General features: G+C 39.9%; 1 pseudogene; it reads right to left on the bottom strand.

Moving 5' to 3' along the window:
- Nucleotides 1–8358: 8358 nt before the first annotated feature.
- On the bottom strand, nt 8359–12431 carry LOC110258157 (annotated as a pseudogene).
- Between the last annotated feature and the right edge of the window lie 8478 nt (nt 12432–20909).

The raw sequence follows: 20909 nt of genomic DNA, 5'->3' as shown, positions 1-20909 counted from the left end.
AGGCAGTTACAGCTCTGATTGGAACCCTAGCCTGGGAACCTCCATATGCCATGGGTGTGGCCCTAAAAAAAAAAAAAGCAAAAAATATAAAATAAAAATAAACCTGTGTTTTCCCACCTCATCTTTATTTAAATTAGTCTTTATTCTTCCAAAATCTAGATTGTTTATATCTACCTACCATTTATAGCATATATGTAACTAGCCTATCTCTGTCAGGTCAACTTATTTAATTTTTTTGCTGTGCCAGCAGCAAGGTATTTAATTTTGATTACTGTAAGATGAATACCAACAAGACTGATGAGGGCTGTCAGCAGCTTCTGTAAGGATGATGAGGGTCTTATCAATTTCTTTTCTCAGAGAAGGACATTTGATTGGCTTCAGTAGTGTAATGACTCAAAAACACTTGTGAGATGGCTGAGAGAAAATTACGATTTCAAAGGTGAAAGCAAACAGTTTCTATTTCAGTCTTTTAAACAAAGAACTCAACATGTCCATTTTATTCTCCATTTTCCCCAATACCTAAAAAAAAAAAAGTATCGAACCACATTTTAGTAAGATTCAGATTCCACATTGTTTCCCTACATTCTTGCCCTGATCCCTCCTGTAATATAAGTTCTGTTCAAAACTTCATTATCAAAGAGAATGGCAGAAAAATGGCAGACTCAAAAGCTCTAAGCTTTCATTTTTTTTCACAGAAACTTCTTTTTAAAATCAGAAACTGAAACAACTTTGTGAGAATTCTGGAAAACGGTAAGATTTTACAGCAAAAAACAAAAGGCCCAACAAGCAAAATCATCTTCAAAATAGAAGGAAAATTATATGGCATTTGTACACACCCTCATGACAATAGCTTTCCAGCGTAGTGTCAGTCCCTGTCTCTAAATGGTTCCCAATTCTTCCCTGTGAACTGAAGGAAGCAGATTTTACTTGCAAATTATTGTGTGTATCTATTCTGACCTATCTAGGGGATACCCAATTGCTGATGCAAGATGTTTATCTCTGTCTTGGTTAACTGATGACTCAAGTACAAAAATGATGGGCACTACTTATAAAAGCTACACAATGACTACAAACAGACCCAAAGATGCCTATGGCAAGAGATTCAAGGTGAAGACATACGAAATACCATGTAAGGAGTGGAGGAGAAACTAGGGTGGGACTATTTGGGAAATTAGGACATTCAAAATTTGTGGTGTGTCCTGGAGAATTTAGAAAGTATGCACAAGCTCAGGCAAGATACGTACTCAGAAAAGACCCAAGAAGGATTTAAGCTTTCACCTTGGGCTGATTTTTAGGTTCAGAGCTAGGCTAGATAAGTGATGAAGGAGTGCTCAGCAGAGCCAACCTGTAAATATTAGGAAGGCCCTTGGTATTCAAATAAATCTGTTCCAATATTACCTGAACACAAGCTAAAGGAAGAGAGAATTCAGTAATAAACAAAGGTAATGTCTTTTGAAAAAATAGTTTTGAAAATTCTCAAAACAGACAAATACAGCCTTCAACAATAAAAAAAAAAGCAAACTTTGGGGAATGGGGTGAATCTGATTTCCTTAGCTATGACGTTATAATAGTCAAATGCCCAATTTTAAGCAAAAGAATCGGAAGCATGCAAATTAACAGAAAAACATGGCTCTTAGGAGGAAGTGAATAATTGACAGTAACCAACTTTGACGAAGCCCAAACATCAGATTTACAAGTCAGATATTCTAGTTTATTTATTTATTGCTTTTTTTAGCACCACACCTGTGGCATATGGAGGTTCCCAATCTAGGTGTCAAATCAGAGCTACAACTGCCAGCCTACACCACAGCCCCAGCAATGCAGGATCCAAGTCACATCTGCAACCACAGCTCATGGCAATGCCAGATCTTTAACCCACTGAGTGAGGCCAGGGATCAAACCCACAACCTCATGGTTCCTAGTTGGATTTGTTTCCACTGTGCCGTGAATGGGAACTCCAAGGCAACTATTTTAAAACCATTGTTTTACATATATTTAAAAGACTAAAGGACAACAAGAAAAAAGAACTAAAAGGAAATCAAGAAAACAATATAAATGAGAATATCAACAAAAAAGATAGAAATTGTTTTTTAAAAGAACGAAATTCTGAAAAGTACAGTAACTGAACTGACAAAAAAAATCAAGATAAATATCTTTTTTAAAAGCCTAGCAGATTTCAGCAGGCAGAAGTTTAAAGAATTGGCCAACTTGAAGATAGGACAATTGGAATTATTTATTCTGAGGGATAGAAAGAAAATAAAATGAAGAAAAGGTAGATAAAGATGATAAAGTAGGAGGACATAGAACTTAACCTCCCATCATGAACACATCAAAATATATCTACATATGGGACAATTCTCACTAAAAACTAATTGGAAACTATCAGAAAGACTGCTGTACCATCAATGCATTAAAAAAAAAATCCACTTGGAATTGGATAAGAATAGAAGGGAAGTGATAAGGGTGAGACTTGTGCCCCTGAGAGGAGGAAGCGAAGAGAGATTACACAGGCAGAGATCCTTCCTGGGGAGTGAGTGGTTTGAGCTACATATTGGGTGATCCAGGGGATCAAACACCGGGAAGATAAGTCTGCCTGGTTGGAGAGCTGGTTGGATTAACAGAAGGACTGTGGGAAGTTTGGACTCAGTTGTGAGGAATGCACGCATGCTTGCTTACCCCTGAAACAAGGCAAAAAATGTGGATTGAAACTGTACCAGTCACTGTCCAGTTGTCCATGACCACTCCAGCACACATGCACCTGAACCAGCAACCACTCTGTCCCCCTTGCTTCACAATTTATCACCACTCCAGGGGAAGGGCTACCTCAGCTGAAGAGAGAGCTCAGCTGTCAGGGAAACATGTGGCTCAGAACTGCAGCACCATCTGAGTAGGGCAGGGGCAGCCATTATTAGTGCTTACACAGGTACCACATCAGAAATAATATTGGTGTCTGAGTGCAGCTGGACCACCATAGCCAGAGCCTTGACCCATGCCAAGCACCTGAACCAGCCCCTCCTGCTCCAACACTGCACATCTCTGGAGTGAGAGTACCAGTGTTAGGTGGGAAGAGAGAATACACTTAGAAGGGAGCCAGCTTGAACTTGACATTAGGACCCAAACTCTACCCCATAAAAGGTTGTGACAGCCACCAAGCAGAGGGAACACCCTGGCTCACATTTGGGCTCTGGACCTAGATCCTACATTTTTAGCTACACTACCTATCAAGTTGATGGCTGGCTACATTCACTAGGGAAAGACATGAATTAAGTGCAAGACAGACAAATCCATCTATCCCACCAAAACTACTAGGCATAGGAGTTCCTGTCATGGCTCAGTGGTTAACAAATCCAACTAGGAACCATGAGGTTGTGGGTTCAATCCCTGGCCTTGCTTAGTGGGTTAAGGATCAGCATTGCCCTGAGCCATGGTGTAGGTCACAGACATGGCTCAGATCTAGCATTGCTGTGGCTATGGCATAGGCCAGTGGCTACAGCTCTGACTAGACTCCTAGCCTTGGAACCTCCATATGCTGCAGGTGTGACCCTAAAAAGACAAAAAAAAAAAAACTAGGCACATACAGATTGTATAGGGACACTCCCACAAAAGAACACCACTTCAAGCTCACAATAGGTAAATTGCACCTACTTTCATAGAGACAGAGAAAATTAAGGAAATTGATAAGGCAGAGGAATGTCTTTCAATGAAAAGAGCAAGGGTAAACCCCTGAAAATCAATTAATTAAATATATTTCATTAAATATCTATTTAATTAATTAGGCCAGCAGCAACTACAGCTCTGATTAGACCCCTAGTCTGGGAACCTCCATATGCTGCCAGTGCAGCCCTAGAAAAAGACCCAAAAAAAGACAAAAAAATATAATAAAAAAATAAAATGGCACAAGTAAAGATAAAGAGAGAATTGTAAAAGCAATAAGAAAACAACCCCATACAAGGGAACCCCCATAAGGATGTCAGCTGATTTTTCTACAGAAATTTGGCAGGTCAGGAGTGGCATGATATGTTCAAAGAGCTGAAAGGGAAAAACCTGCAATGTAAGGTACCCTATACAGCAAGATGATACTTAGAGTAAAAAGAGAGATAAAAAAATGTCTCAGACAAGCAAAAACTAATCCAGTTCATCAATACTAAGCCAACATTTAAGGAAATGCTAAATTCTCTTCATGAAAAATAAAAGTGTACAACAAGAAGCAACTATCTATAAGGAAGGAAAAAGATCCACTAGTAGCCAAGTATATAGTAAAGGCTGAAGGATCAGCCAGTTAAATAAGATGCTACAAATATTAAAAGTCAAAAAAATTGTAAAATCAATAATAATTAAAATAACTTCATGATGAACATGAAGTTGTCAAATATGACATCAAAAAACACAAAGTATGGGGGAAGAGTGAAAAATGTTGATCTTTTAGAATGTGCTTGGATTTAAAGGACCACCTGTATCAAATAAACAGATACAGTCATGGGTCAACATATATGAATACCATAGCAACCACAAGAGAGGAAGGAACACAAATATACCACTAAAGGAAATTGTCAGAACAAAGAAATTAAAAGTATGAGAAAAGAATAGAGAAGAACTACAAAAACAACCAGGTAACAAGTAATAAAATGGCAGTAAGTACACACCTATCAATAATTACTTTAAATGTTAACGGACTAAATGCTCCAATAAAAAGACATAGGGTGGATGGTTGAATAAAAATGTGACCCATCTATATGCTGCTTTCAAGAGACTCACTTCAGAGCAAAAGACAGACTGAAAGGATATGAAAAAAATACTTCATGCAAATGGAAATGAAAATAAAGCTGAGTAACAAAACTCATTTCAGACAAATTAGACTTTTAAATCAACTCCATAACAAAAGACAAAGAATGGGCATTATTTAATAATGAAAGCATTAATACAAGAGGGGAATATATAACATTCGTTAACATATATGCACCTAATATAGGAGCACCTAAATATTCAAAGCAAATATTAACAGACAGAAAGGGAAAATCTGACAATACAATAATAGCAGAGGATTTCAACATTCCACTTAACATCAATGTGTTCATTTATCAAGACAAAACCAATAAGGAAACACTTGTCTTAAATGATGCCTTAGACCAGTTGATCTTAACAAATATCTACAGGATATTCCCTAAAAACAAGAAAGCACATTCTTTTCAAGTGCACACAGACCATTCTCCAGGATGGATCACATCCTAAGACACAAAACAAATTTCAACAAATTTAAGAGGATAGATACTATATCAAGTTTTTTTTTTTTCTGACCCCAATAACATGAAAATAGAGGTCAATCACAGGAAGAAAAATGGGCAAAACACATGAGAAGTAAACAACATGCTGCTAAAAAAACCAATGTGCCAATGAAAAAATCACAGAGAGGGGTCTGAAATTACCTCAGGAAAAGTAAAAATTAAAACACAACATTCCAAAATCTTTGGGACACAGCAAAAGCAGTTCTAAGAGGGAAGTTTATAGCAATACAGGCCTAACCCAAGAAACAAGAAAAATCTGAATCATACCTACCATATAAAGGAATTAGAAAAAAAAAAACACAAAAAACAAAAAACAAAAAAAAAAAAAAAAAAAAAAAAAGGAGTTCCCGTCGTGGCGCAGTGGTTAACGAATCCGACTAGGAACCATGAGGTTGCGGGTTCGGTCCCTGCCCTTGCTCAGTGGGTTAACGATCTGGCGTTGCCGAGAGCTGTGGTGTAGGTTGCAGACGCGGCTCGGATCCTGAGTTGCTGTGGCTCTGGCGTAGGCCGGTGGCTACAGCTCCGATTCGACCCCTAGCCTGGGAACCTCCATATGCCGCGGGAGCGGCCCAAGAAATAGCAACAACAACAAAAGACAAAAGACAAAAAAAAAAAAAAAAAAAAAAAAAAAAAAAAAAAAAAACAAAAAAACAAAAAAAACTCAAACAAGCCCAAAGTCAGATAAGAAAGAAACAAATAATAATAAAGAGGAAATTAATGAAATACAGACCCTCCCAAAATGGAAAAAAAAAAAACTATTTTCTTTTAAAAAATGAATAAGCTTTTAGCCAGCTCATTAGGAAAAAGTCCAAATTCTTTAAAAATTTGTGATTAATTTCTTACTAATTGTGACTAGTGAAGCTCAATTCACTAATTACCAAAGAAATGCAAATCTAAAACACAATATAAGATACCGCTTCACATCTGTCAAAATGGCTATCTCCAAAAAGACCACAAATAAAAAAATGTTGGTGAAAATGAAAAAGGAACATTTTGTACACTGTTGGTAGGAGTGTAAATTTGTAAAGCCACTATGGAAAGCAGTATGAAGATTCCTCAAAAAAATTAAAAAAGGAGATAATTTATAATCCAGCAACTTCATTGCTGGGTATATATCCAAAGAAAATGAAAACACATATTAGGAAGGATAAATGCACCCCAATGTTCATAGGAACATTACGTACTATAGCCAAGATATGGAAGCAACCTAAATGTCCAACAGATGAATGGATAAAGATATGATATGTATATACAAGAGAATACTAGTCATCCACAAAAAAGAATGACGTTTGCAAAAATACTGGTGGACTTGGAACATACTATGCCTGGTGAAATAAGTTATGCAGAGAAAGACAAACGCTGTATATCATTGATACATGGAGTTGAAAAAACAGTCATGAATATAACAGTCATGAATATAACAGTCATGAATATAAAACAGTCATGAATATAACAAAACAGAAACATATTCACAGTTATAAAGAACATCCTAATGGTTACCACTGGGGAGAGGGAAGAGAGGAGGAGCTAGATGGGGTAGAGTATCAAAAGGTACAAACTGCAACATATAAAATAAATAAGCTATAAGTATATATTGTATAGCACAGGGAATATAGCTAGTATTTTATAACTTTAAATGGAATATAATCTATAAAAGTAATTGAATCACTATGTTGTACACCTGAAACTCATATACTATTATAAATCAAATATATCTCAAATGTTAAAATGTTGCAAAAGTTTTTCATTTTTTATTTATTTATTTCGTCTTTTTGTCTTTTCTAGGGCCACACCCGCAGCATATGGAGGTTCCCATGCTAGGGGTCTAATCAGAGCTGTAGTCACTGGCCTACACCACAGCCACAGCAACACCAGATCTGAGCTGCGTCTGCGACCTACACCACAGTTCACGGCAATGCCGGATCCTGAACCCATGGAGCAAGGCCAGGGATCAAACCTGTGACCTCATGGTTCCTAGTCAGATTTGTTAACCACTGAGCCACGATGGGAATGCCACAAAAATTTTTTAAATTAAATTAATAAAATAATGAGTTTCATGTTAGTTATATTTACAACAAAATAAATAAATAGATAAATGGATACATAAATAAGATTTGAAAGAGGCAATCAGTCAGCCAGATTTGACCTGAAAGCCAGAGCTGCTGAGCCCTGGTGATTTGTGTGATCACAAGCAAGTTGTCTAGTGTCTCTCTTCCTCAGAAGGTTGTGTGAAGGTTAAAAGAGTTAATACTTAGCATTTAAGATAACACTTGGAATACATTAAATATTCAATAAATGCTAGGTGTTAATATTATCAGTATTGTTCTCAGTAAATTTTAGAACATTTGAGGATTTGAGGAAAGAGATGAATCTTGTCTTTTCACATGAACACATATGAAAGTTCCCTTAGATCACAAGCACAGAGGCAGTGGCTTAACTAGAGTTGCTAGACTCCTCTGCCCCCAGCTGCCTCCTGATGACATCTTCAGTAGAGTTCAATGGCTAAGAATAGGAAGTTAGCTCAAGGGTTCTGAGCCTGGGAATATACAGCTATCAAGAGAAGGCTGGAAGAACTGGAAATAAAAGGGTGATGTTCTCATGAGAAAACAGGAGGGTCCCAGAGCCACTCTGCCCAGTAACAATTTATCTAGAATCTCCAGTGCCAGGGTTCTCTGAGAGTTCAGTCACCAACAATGCCAAGGCCACAGCCAAAATAGGCATGCAGGATAGACATCTGATGACTTGGGCACAGCTGGCATGACAATGCAGGCAACAGAGAATATAGAAATGTTATTCAGGAGGATCCACTAGCTGTTATTTGTGCTGTATTGGCTATAATTTATTTTCCTTTTTCTTTTTCTTTTTTCGCTTTCTTAGGGCCACACTTGTGGCATATGGAAATTCCTAGGCTAGGGGTCTAATCAAAGCTGTAGCCGCTTGCCCGTGCCACAGCCACAGCAATGCAGGATCTGAGCCACATCTGTGACCTACACCACAACTCATGGCAATGCTGGATCCTTAACCCACTGAGCAAGGCCAGGGATCGAACCTGCAACCTCATGGTTCCTACTCGGAACTGTTTCTGCTGTGCCACAATATGAACTCCTGTATTGGCTATATAATTTCTCTCTCTCTCTTGTTTGATTCTATGGCATTTAAGGCCTTGATCTGGAGAGATACCCCACAAGGGGCTAACTAATTCCTAGACATAGAAAACAATACCCTTCAAGTGTACCTTTGATATAAAAACTAGCAAATCCATAGACAACATTCCCAACTGTCTCCTTTAAAAAATAGACGCAAAGCCAATATTCCCTCTTTCCTAAATCACCCCAAGGAAGGATATTAGACAACTAGGGATCATCCTTATAGCCTAAATCACACCAAATTATTCGAACTAGCCAATCTAGGTTACTTGGTGTACCTACCTTTCCTCACCCATTCTGATGGTCATCTAGACCTTTAGAAAAGAGAAATTCACCAAGGGATCCTAAGAGTGCTGGACATAGGTAGTTGGCCACAAACCTAACAACTGGACTGATTTTTAGAAACTTTTTCAAATGATTGAGACCAAGGAAGAAATACAATTTGACTCATGAGCAAAAGCGTGAGTTGTCAAAGTGATTCGTATACAGTCCTGGTCCAGTATCTTGAGTTAGCTGTCTACTTAGCTGTCATTTTTTTTTTTTCTCTTCTTGGCCTGGTGATGTTGGTTTTAGAATAAGAAAAAAGAATTGCAGTTCATTCAGGAGGAGGCCTCAAAACCGAGTCTCTATCAAAAACTAAGGTGTAAGAAATTATGACCTATCTTTTATATTAGCATTCCATAGATTAGCAAACTTATAAATACTATTTATAGTTTCTAGAAAATGTGCTTTTTTAAAAAAATGAAAAATATCTTAATGGGTGCCAAGCATACATATTAATAATCCTAAATATTTTTAGCTACTCTGTAAAAGGAAAGTCTATGTTCAGTAATTAATATTCCAGTATCTTATTTGGAAATGACTTGGATTTTTAATGGTTTTTCATCATTTAACATAATTTAGCAAAACTCAAGTTACCAACATCTGGAAAGACTATTTCCAAAATATAATTATAGAGTTTAACCTAAAAGCTTTTAATTCATTTACCTCTACTTTATTTGCTTAAAAGTTTCATCATACCAAGTTATTTTTCTTGCTAACAAACTTGTAACAAATAACAAGATCTTATTTGCTTTCTAATAAACCTAGGTACTATAAAAGTATTATATTTAATGTTGATAACTCTAAAAACATGCCTATAATAACTAAACCAAAGAGATAACATCTTTAATACCTGATATTAATTCAACACTGCATATTTGCCAGATTATGTGACCCCAAAATTCATTCCAGCCAGTTTCTTTTATATTTCTGAGTATTAATATAAATGCTTAATTTCCTATAATCCAATTCAATAAATAAAGCTTTTACAAATTAACTTTGGGAATAACAAACATCTACAACACAGAGGTATACAAACACAAACAGATACAGACACCCTCTAATTTCTCTTTTTTTTTAAGCATGCTCGTATTATGGTTTTAATAGGTGTACATGAACTAGTCGATATAAATTATAGATTTATGATTCTATACAGTCAGTGCGACATACACAGAGAGGCTGTATGTCTGAGAGCGGGTATGCAGTGTAGGCGGGCGTGGGGCCCTGGCAGCGCCCCCAAGCTCTCCAGGCTGGACTTTCGCACAGCGGCCGGTGAGGAAGGGTCTGGGACAGGAGGCCACCTCCTAGCCAGGAAGCCAAGTGGAGGACCTGAGCCGGCGGCGAAGCTCGGGGGCTGGAGGCTCAGAGACGAATCTTTCCCACCCTCCATCCTTGTCCACACCTCCAGCTGCAGCTCTGTGGCCCTAAAATAGGCCAGACGCGCGGGGCCGTTAGTGCTGGTCTACTGCGAGTCCCGGACCCTGGGATGGGTACCTTGATCCCCGGCCCAACGCCAGGTCCAACCTGCATCTGGATGGAGCTAAGGTATGCTCGGCCGCGCCCAGCTCAGAGGGGGCCTTTAGGTTCGCACCCTGCCAGGGGCCAGGCTTGCCCCGGCTCCGTGGCGCTCCAGTTCTCAGGCGAGGCCGCTCAGTCCGGGTCCAGCTCGGCGGGAACGCGGGTTATGGGAGCGCTCCCTCCGAGCTACCGGTCCCGGCCCGCTCCTCCCGCGCCGCATCCCCTCCGCGGAGCAGCCCGTCCTGCTGGGAGGGAGCGAACACGAACCACCGGCACCATCCCGAGGAAACTTGCAGCTCATCCGTTTTTGTTTTTCTCCAGCACTTTTCTCTGATGTCTTTTTGCTTCGTTTTATCTTGTTTTGGAGGGCTGAGTGGGGTCCAGGAAAGCAAACACAAAACCAATCCAGAGGTGGGGAGGTGGGGAGCAAGGGGCCGTGGAGGCGCCAGGTCCTCAGCGCCCGCCCCAGGGGTGCCGGGTCCACCACTGGTCCTCTTGGCCCTCCTGGGAGGTCAGCTGTTGTAGTGGCATGCTTTGAGGCCTGAGGCCGGTCCCTGCAGGCTGCCTGTAGCCTCACGAGGAGTGCTGCTTGGACTTGAGCTGTAGGCTGTCTAGGCTTGAGTTGCATGTGTCCGGGGTAGACGCTGTACAGCAAGGCGGGTGTGCCATAAGGGCAGGCGCCCGGTGACATGGTGGTGTTAAGTGAGGACCGGAGAGGTTGTTGATATTGAGGCCCGAGTTGGGCATGCTGGGCATGGCACCGGGGCCCATGCTCGAGGGCATGGTCATGGAGGAGATGGAGCTGGGGGCGGAGAACATGGACTGTGACGACAGCGGGCTCATGGAGTTGAAGAATGTGGAGCTCTTGATGGAGAGTGGTGCTGGCGCCAGACTCTTGGTGGTCCAGTTGTTGTAGGAGTAGCCAGCGGCATACACATCCTCAGAGGCCGCTGAACCGGGGCACGTAGACGTCCTTGCACAGGTCCAGCAGCTGGTTACCCTCGCACTTGTGCCACTTGGCTCACCAGTTCTTGAACCAGACCTGCACGTGTGGCTCGGTGAGGTTGGTCCACACAGCAATCTCCTCCTGCATGCACATACTCATGTCTGGGTAGTGGTTCCTCTGGAACGTGGCCTCCAGGTCCTGCAGTTGCTGACTTGAGACACCCTATCATTTCCATCCCCAAATTTCAGCCATGAATGAGGTACAATAATATAAAACCCATCAATAACAAAAAGGGTTGGATTCAAATTGGGTTTCTGGTAGATGGGACAAATCCAGATCACCTGCCCAGATCACTAAATCCTTTTTACTAATATTTATGGAGAAGACATTTAAGATCTCTATTTGTACCTAAGTCAGGCTCCAAATTACCTATTGCTCTGTTTTACCTTCCTGAAATTTATATTTTAAAGAGATGGTCACTTTCACATAGTCATTTGATGCTTTCCAAAAAGCTCTCAAATTTCCTAGGTTTCCCTCTCTATCTATGGGACTTATTGGGATTCCTATAACTACCTGTGTAATTATCCTACTCCATCCCTATAACTGCCTCACTTTTAACTATGGCCCTTGGTTCACATTTGATCTGAAGAGGCTAGCCTGTAACTTCAGATGGTCCCATTGTAACAAGTACTAGTGTTTTCAGATGGGGAAGGCAATTCAGACAAAAGATTATTTTAGAATGACTATTTAAATAAGGTTTAGAGGGGAGCAATAGTTAAAGTTATAGGTACATTTTTATCATTAATCTTTAATTAGCCTTCTGCAATAAATCTTTTAATGAGGTTATTTTGGAGTTTTAAAACATTTGGGGGCTTCTGCATACCAACAAAAATCGGTACAATAGTTTAAGATGAGAGCTCTCTCAATTTTAACAATTTAGAAGTTTTTCCAATTCAAAGGATCCAAGGAGGTAGCCCTAAACATATTTTTCCCTGCTAATTAATTTAGAAAGAGAAAAATTTTTACCACTGTTGTTTCTGGCAGACCCTACTGCTAGAGACCCAGAAGACCATTGGCTTGAAAACAGTCCATAAAAAAAAATCAGTTTGGGAGTGCCCCAAACAAGAACCCAATCTTGGCCAGTTCAGGGTGGGGTTTCCTTTAATTCCCGTTTAAGTACTTGCGAGCATACATAAACCCATAGGTGGTTGCCTGCATGGGCGCTCTTTTGCCTTTAGGCTTTCCATTATTAATCTGGTAGTCTAATTCAGATATGAAATAATCTGAACAAGTTTCTGAGGACAGTATGGTGGATCAAATGTGTCCTTGCTTCTGAGTTTAGCTAACCAAAGCGTTACCCTTGAAACAGTTCAACTCTTTTTTTTTTCCCTTAGTTTCTCCTTTCAACAGTTTACGGTTACCATGGGTGCTTGGAGTACTAGATTATCGGCCTCTGGTCATGCAGTATTTACTTGCTAGTTGTAGTGGGTCTCCCTTATTCTTCAGAGCTGAATAATTCAGGCATTTGAATTAATTCTAATTCACCAGCAAAATTTTTCTCGGTTCAGAGTGTTGGGGAAAGGTGACCTTGGCTGGGATCGTCAGTGTTGGAAAGTGAGACACACGAACACAGGGAGATCTTGACAAGGCTCTTTATTTCTGCAGAAGGGCATGAGTGCTCAAAAAGTGCATGAAGAAGGAAGACCCCCCCCCTCTCCTATTTATCTCTAACACAGGCAGTGTATCTCTTCCCTTCCCATTGGTTGGGTTGGGGCACACATTCTTCTCAGTTGGCTAATTTGAAACAAATTGTTACTGGGAGAAGAGGGAAAGAGGGGGGTAGAGGAAGGTGTCTCAGACAAAGCCGGAACAAATTGGAGCAACCAAGTCTTACTTTGTTAGAAAAGATATGTGTTAATTCTCTCAAGACCACATGTCAATTTGTTTTTTTTTGTTTGTTTGTTTTTTCAATTTAATCCAAACTTAACAAAACCCAGCCACCTATGTTTTCTTAGGCCTCCTGCCCAGATCCTCATTGGATTCTGCCTAGGTAGTGTACCAGTGCCCCTTAAGACAAGTTTTAGAAAATTGACAGAACACTGTAAACCAAGTATAATTGAAAAAATAGAAATATATATATATATATATTTTTTAAGATGGGGAAGTTCCCATCATGGCTCCGTGGTTAACAAACCTGACTAGTATCCATGAGGATGAGAATTCAATCTCTGGCCTTGCTCAGTGGGTTAAGGATCCAGCATTGCCATGTGCTGTGGTGTAGGTTGCAGGCTCAGATCCTGCATTACTGTGTCTGTGCGTAGTCTGGCAGCTACAGCTCTGACTCGATCCCTAGCCTGGGAATCTCCATATGCTGAGGAGATTGTCCTAAATAGACAAAAAAAAAAAAAAAAAAAAAAAAAAAGACTCCAAGTTTTAAGTAAGAATAGTTTGAATAAAATTTTAAGGATCATCATTCACACAATTATAGCCAGAACTCTTCCTCTGCTCGCTGGTACCAAAAAGAAACATGGAGACAGAGTTTTGGGTGAAGGAGAAATAATAGCTTTATTGCTTTGCCAGGCAAAGGAGGGTCACAGCAGGCCTATGCCTCAAAGACTGTTCCCCACTTAGGAGAGTTTGGGAAGTGGTTTTACAGTCTGGGGAGTGAAAAATAGGGCCACGGATAAGGATCAGGGTAGAGGCAAGCTTGCGTTGTTTTCAAAGCTGGTGTTCAGTGGTCTGGTGGTCTTCTTTCCAGAATAAAGAATGCTTCATTACTGTATTCCATTCATTGAGGGGTTTAGTTCTGTAGAAGAACCCAAAAATATTGTTATCAATATACTTTGAGGAGGAACCAGGACCCTGCCCCAAGGCTGCACTATTGTTTCTTGACTGCTCCTCCCTGGGGTCTCTGAATCCACTCCCTTCCCTGATGAGCAACTGTTTGAGCCTGCCCTTTGGAACTCAGGGAAGGTCATGGAGGCTGAAGTTTATTCCCTAAAAGCAAGAAATGGGGGCCACAGAAAGAAAGCCTTGTGTGCCCAGGAGTGCACAGGGCCCTGCTTGGTTTCACAATGAGATCTGGATGTCAGGGGAACTCACCAGAACTTCTAAGGAACCAGTGGGGCTCAATGGGCCTATGCTTCATACCAAGAACCAGTTCAGGATAAACTCCCAGTGGGTTATCTCTGATTTCCTGTTGGCTACACCATACATATTTGAAAAAAAAATAATCAGTTGATGTAAGAAATGGAAAATTTTATTTGAGCCATACTGATGATTATAACCAGAAAACAGCCTCTCAGAAAGTTCCAAGAACTGTTCTGCCAGTTAGAATTCAAAGCACAGTTATGTAAATTTTTGAGACAGAGGACTGTATATTAAATTATATATTATTGATGGTTTACACAATCCATATCTACGCATACAAAACAAATATAGAGGGTCATGGTGAAACTGATAGCACTTATGGTTTGAACCTAGCCAGAACCCAGATTGGGACTTGAACCCATATGCCAGGACTCAAACCCAGCCTAAACCCAGAGTGGGGTTTGAACCCATGGATTTTAAATTAAAATCACTCACCCAGAGTCTGGACTTACTGAGGTTCAGCTTCTTTCTGTCTCAGAATAGAAGGAATTCAGTGAGAGACAAAGTGGCAAGCAAGAAATAGATTTATTTAGATACGACACTTGTAAGAGATGCAAGCAGGCAGACAAGGATGCTCTGCCCCAAGGATTAGGTGGGCTACATTTTTATAATCCAAGGGGAGTGGGGGTGGGAAAGGACTGCCTCTTCTTCTTTCTTCAAGTAGAGTAGTAGCTCTTCCTTGGTATCCAGTAAGAGAGTATTTGACCCTATAAGGTCAAACTAGGACTGTCATGGTGCTTATTCATATCAGTAGAATGGTGGTCCTTAAACTCCTGTCCTTGGTATGAACTTGAATGCAGCCCTCACCCCATCCCCCACCCAGTGACCTGAGGCATATCTCATGCCTCCACTAGTCAAGCAAGTCTGCTTTGTTCCTTCTGATGGCCCTCTTGAGCAATTATTAACTTATTTGTGATCTCCCAAATTTCCCCAGATGTCCCTTTCTATCTGCGGTCCCTTATTGGGACTCCTACAACTACTTGGTAATTATCCTACTCTATCCCTATCAATGGGTGCCACGGCCCCTTACAAGATGAAGAAGGAAGGTTATCTCCTTCTTTTTTTTTTTTTTTTTTTTTTTGACTTTTTGCCTTATCTAGGCCTGCTCCAATTGGACTCCCAGGCTAGGAGTCCAATTGGAGCTATAGCTGCCGGCCTACACCACAGCCACAGCAATGCAGAATCTCAGCTGCATCTGTGACCCACACCACAGCTCACAGCAACACCAGATCCTTAACCCACTAAGCAAGGCCAGGGATAGAACCTGCAACCTCATGGTTCCTAGTCAGATTTGTTAACCACTGAGCCATGACCGGAACCCCAGTCTCCTTCTATTACCTATGAGCTGTGACCCTGGATGAGATTAAGAAGCCATGTCTTCTCCTAAGGAGGTCTGGTTAATGCAGACACACAACATACACTAAAGGGGAGGAAAGAGACCCAAATGATCAAAGAAAAATTTTATATTTAAATTCTTCTCCTCTTCCCATAAAATATGAATTTTATTTCATCAGGAGTTAAAGACAGAAATTGTCATTTAATAATCTGTCACCTGCTAGTATTTAGTTTCACTGCATTTTCTGAAGTATAAATGATAGACATCTGTGGTTTCAATGTCCTCCTTGGATACATTTTTCATTGAGATTTTCTTTCTTTAAATTGTTGCTTTTGTATAGGTGGTACTCTACAAGTGGTTTCAGAATTAACTCCTCTCTTTCCTTATGAAAACCACTTTCCTCTGTAAAATTTTGTTCAGCCAGTTTAAAGTAAGTGGACTCATTGAAGTACATTCATAGATTCAATATTAAATATTACCACTTCAACCAGATAAAATTTGAACATCAATATTAGACAAGGTCGTCACATGTAAGTTGTATATTTATAATTCACTGAACCAAGTAATGAGTATGCAGTTAGTAGCATAGCAGAAAGATTTGTTGAAAACCAGAGCTATTTTTGTTATCAGATGAGTGAGTATTCTCTAAGTGTTTTTCCTAAGGACAAAATGTGCTCCTCTAAAATGGGATAAGAGCCACTCTAAAATGAGAAGTCATCTCACTTGGATGCATTTTATTGGAAAACACTCACCAGGGGTCAATTCCTGCTTCAGCTGGTAGAGAACTAAGCAGACCGTGATATGTCATCACCAGATTCTATTCAAGGATTAATGGCCCCAAAGAACAAGATGCCTCTTTAAGTCTTCCTGTAATGTTACACCCAATAGTGACTCGTTCCACCATTCCAGTCCCTTTTGCACATTGAGGGGCAGAGGATGGCTTTTCACAAGTCTCAGAGGAACAGGGGACATGGATAATCCAGTACAGGTTCTAAGTCATCTCTTTTGGTTCAGGCCAAGTCATGGCACCCATGAGATCTGCCAAAACAGAAGCTCTCCTCCCCTGGGGTGGGTGGGGTAGCAATAGATGGAATTTGCTTAGAGTCATCTCTCACCACAAGGGAAATCTACAATGTCCCTGGAAAGATATGGTCTAATTCTGCTACTAATTTGGTTTAAATGACCTTGAAAGGTTGAGGGATTTCTGTAACTCCTTCACTCCATATATAAAAGGCTGTGATAATGAATTTCAGGGCAGCACCTGTTGGCCTTCACAAATCAGAACTGAGGATCCAGGAGTGGGACTGAGACTTGTCTTCCTTTGCACCTCAGCAGGATACCACCTCACCTGGAAATTCATCTTTAAGGTACAGTGTATTCATCTTGGTGTTGTCAGGTGCGGGATCAGCTTATACCTGGTGCTGGGAGTTGACACTCATTTCTTATACATGTGTCTTTGGTGGCCATTTGGACTCATTTTTCCCTCCCTTTGAACACCCCACTTTGCACTAGTCTGGGAACAGGGTTAGACCAATAGAGTTTTTCCATCTCTGATTTCTGCATGTTGGTTATGCATGCATTTCAAGTTAGTATGAAAAAACATAAATCAGTTTTTGATCTCACTGAGAAAGTCTCTCTTGAGATTAAATAAAATACAGAACATACCTCATATTGATTAATGGACAACTTAGTGCCAAGGAAACATTTATTATGGGTGCCAGAATCAAGGAGGCATCTTAGAAAGCTGAAGGTCTTGAGAATTAATCTATAATTTGGGGTTTTTACTTGACTAAATAACATAGGACTTGGGAAAGTAAATTGTAGAATTATCTTTTGTTTTGGTTTATACACCTAATCATTATCTAGCCCCTCATTAAATGACATAAGTGATTGAGCCTTACACAAAATCAAGGTTTATATAAATGTTATTTGATTAACTTGATATTTATTTAAAGGGCATTCTAGTATGCTTTCAGAGTAAGTTAATTAGTAAACGAAATTTATGAATTCCCGAAGGAGTAATATCTTTTCCAGATTGGCAATTTTTGCTGCAAATAAAACTAATTATTTGAATAGATATAAACTTGAGCAAAAAAAAAAAATCTTTGCTGTGAGGATGCAGAGAAATAGAACTGATTGAAGAACAGACCCCTTCTGCTAAAGTCTAATTATTTATATTTGCCCTTTAGTTATGTCCAAGGCAACCAGACATCCTCATTTGGAAGATATGCACTGAAATACAAAACCCCTATAATGCCAAAGGTGCAGATTATTCCCTTGAACCTGATACTAATGGATTTCCCCAACTCTTAGAACCAGAAAGAACCCTGATGAACCTCTAAACCGAACACTTCATTTCACAGATGAGGATACTGAAGTATCTTTGCCAAAATCTAAAAAGAAAGTTTGTAAACAAAGTGAAAGAAAGTCATAAAATAAAAAGCATTTAAACATGTACCTAAGAAATAAATACATTAATAATAATATGGTTGAAATCACAATAGGCCAAATATCATCCAAAGAAAATAGAGGAAATAGAAATTAATAATTGGCCATTTAGAATATCTACTGTGAGAAACTTGAACATTTCTTTTTACTTATCTCAAACTATGTATCTTCCTTATTAGCACAAAAATGCAAATAAATTTTGTTAAAATTTGTTTTTTATTTGTTTAAGCAATGAGTTTTTTTAATGTTTAATACTATTGAACACATAGGACTCTATATCAGCACTGTCACAATTTATTCATTAATTCAACAAATAATTTTTGAGTGTCAACTACTTTCCAGTGTCTGTCTTGAGATGGCACATTCAGGTATGATCTCCTGAGTACAGAACCAGAAGCTGTGCTTTTGTCTTTTCACTAAGTGCTGAACACATCAATAGTTTGGTATTTTCTGCCCTAGTGGAGACTAAAAGCACCTCTACAGAAGAGGATTTTCTAAGTCTATAAATGTTCCGACACTCCCATAACAGCAGAGGGCCATATGGAATTATACAGTCAATATTTAAGAATACATAGCTTGTAATTGACCTGCAATTATAATTCTAGGAGTTTCTGCTCCAGATATGCTTGTGAACAAAATATATGATTCACACTAATTTTTTGCAATAGATCCAAATAAATTTAATGTCCATCAACACAAGAATGCTTACATAAATTAGGCATATCCACTAAAAATGGCAACCATAAAAAAAATACAGTCTGACAAGGAAATATTTTCTGAAGTGAAAAAATAATGCAGAGCAGTGTATATACTATGGTTCTGCTTGCAAAAAAAAATTCTCATATGTGGTTTCATTAAAATGGAAATATAAATAAGACATTATTAACAGTGGGTGTCTTTGAGAAGAGTATCAGGCAAGAGCAAGAAAAAAAGAAGACTTTTAGTTTTATATCCTTCGGTACTTTTTTTTTTTTTTTTTTTTTTTGCTTTTTTTTAGGGCCACACCACCCATGACATATGGAAGTTCCCAGGCTAGGGGTCAAATCAGAGCTGCAAGCTGCCAGCCTATCTCACAGCCACAGCAATGCAGGATCCAAGCCATGTCTGCAATCTACATCTTAGCTCACAGCAACATTGGAATCCCAATGTGATTCCAATGTGAGGCCAGGGATCAAACCTGCATCTTCATGGATACCAGTCACATTTGTCTCTGCTGCACCACAATGGGACCGCCACTTTCAGTACTTTTTGAAATGTTTTGCTGTATACATGCACTATATTTACATGTTTTATTTTTTTATTCTTTTTTTTTTTTTTTTTTTTGTCTTTCTGCTATTTCTTGGACCGCTCCCCCAGCATATGGAGGTTCCCAGGCTATGGATCGAATCGGAGCCGTAGCCACCGGCCTACGCCAGAGCCACAGCAACGTGGGATCCAAGGCCCATCTGCAACCTACACCACAGCTCACGGCAACACAGGATCCTTAACCCACTGAGCAAGGCCAGGGATCCAACCCGCAACTTCATGGTTCCTAATCAGATTCGCTAACCACTGAGCCATGACGGGAACTCCATATATTTACATGTTTTAAAATGCAGTCTTGGGAGTTCCCGTCGTGGCGCAGTGGTTAACGAATCCGACTAGGAACCAAGAGGTTGCGGGTTCGGTCCCTGCCCTTGCTCAGCGGGTTAATGATCCGGCGTTGCCGTGAGCTGTGGTGTAGGTTGCAGACGCGGCTCGGATCCCATGTTGCTGTGGCTCTGGCGTAGGCCGGTGGCTACGGCTCCGATTCGACCCCTAGCCTGGGAACCTCCATATGCTGCAGGAGTGGCCCAAGAAATAGCACAAAGACAAAAAAAAAAAAAAAAAAAAAATGCACTCTTAAAGGAAAGATTTTGCTAACAGTGTAAAACTTCAAAACTTGTTGACCAAATCATTTGTAGTATTTTCTGAGAAGAAAGATTGAATAAATTATGGCATGCAATAATTTTCATATGTATCTCCAAATATATGGACCATCACAACAAGAAGAAACAAATTTTAACTGTCCTATAGGAGTTCCCTTCCTGGCTCAGCAGTTAACAAACCCTAATAGGATGTATGAGGATGGAGGTTCGATCCCTGGCCTTGCTCAGTGGGTTAAGGATCTGGCATTACTGTGAGCTGTGATGTAGGTTGCAGACATGGTTCAGATCCTGTGTTGCTGTGGCTGTGGCACAGACTAGCAGGTGTAGCTCTGATTCAGTCCCTAGCCTGGGAACCTCCATAAGCTGCAGGTGCAGCTCTAAAAAGCAAAACACAAAAACAAAAACAAAACTGTCTTATAATACTCATCAAGAAAAAGGAAGTGAGAATGTATACATGTATGTGTAACTGGGTCACCATGCTGTACAATAGGAAAAAAAGTAATGTATCGGGGAAATAAAAAAAAATTAGAAAAGGAAAAAGAAAGTGAATCCTGCTCCAAGTCTGTATTTTGGTCTTGAGTGTCTTTTCTCTTTCAATACCACTACCAGTGCCAACTATGTTTGCTCTCCTTGTCCCGCATGCTCATTATTTCCTCCTCCCTCTCTAGTCTTCCTGAATTTGTGCATTTAGACATAGCTGCCTCTCTCGTACCTCTTGATTTTCTAAAGAATCATGATTCATTGATTACAATGATCCAGCTTATTTAGAAACTGCACTCTGTGAGGCAGAAATGTGGGATAACAACCCCATGATTTTATTCTTACTCAGCAGAGCAGTAGAGATGATTAAAGTGC

Source organism: Sus scrofa, unplaced genomic scaffold (assembly GCF_000003025.6).
Source record: "Sus scrofa isolate TJ Tabasco breed Duroc unplaced genomic scaffold, Sscrofa11.1 Contig1426, whole genome shotgun sequence".
In the NCBI taxonomy this organism is placed as follows: domain Eukaryota; kingdom Metazoa; phylum Chordata; class Mammalia; order Artiodactyla; family Suidae; genus Sus; species Sus scrofa.
Note: the sequence above shows the minus strand (reverse complement) of the source record. Positions and strands in the feature narration are given on the sequence as shown.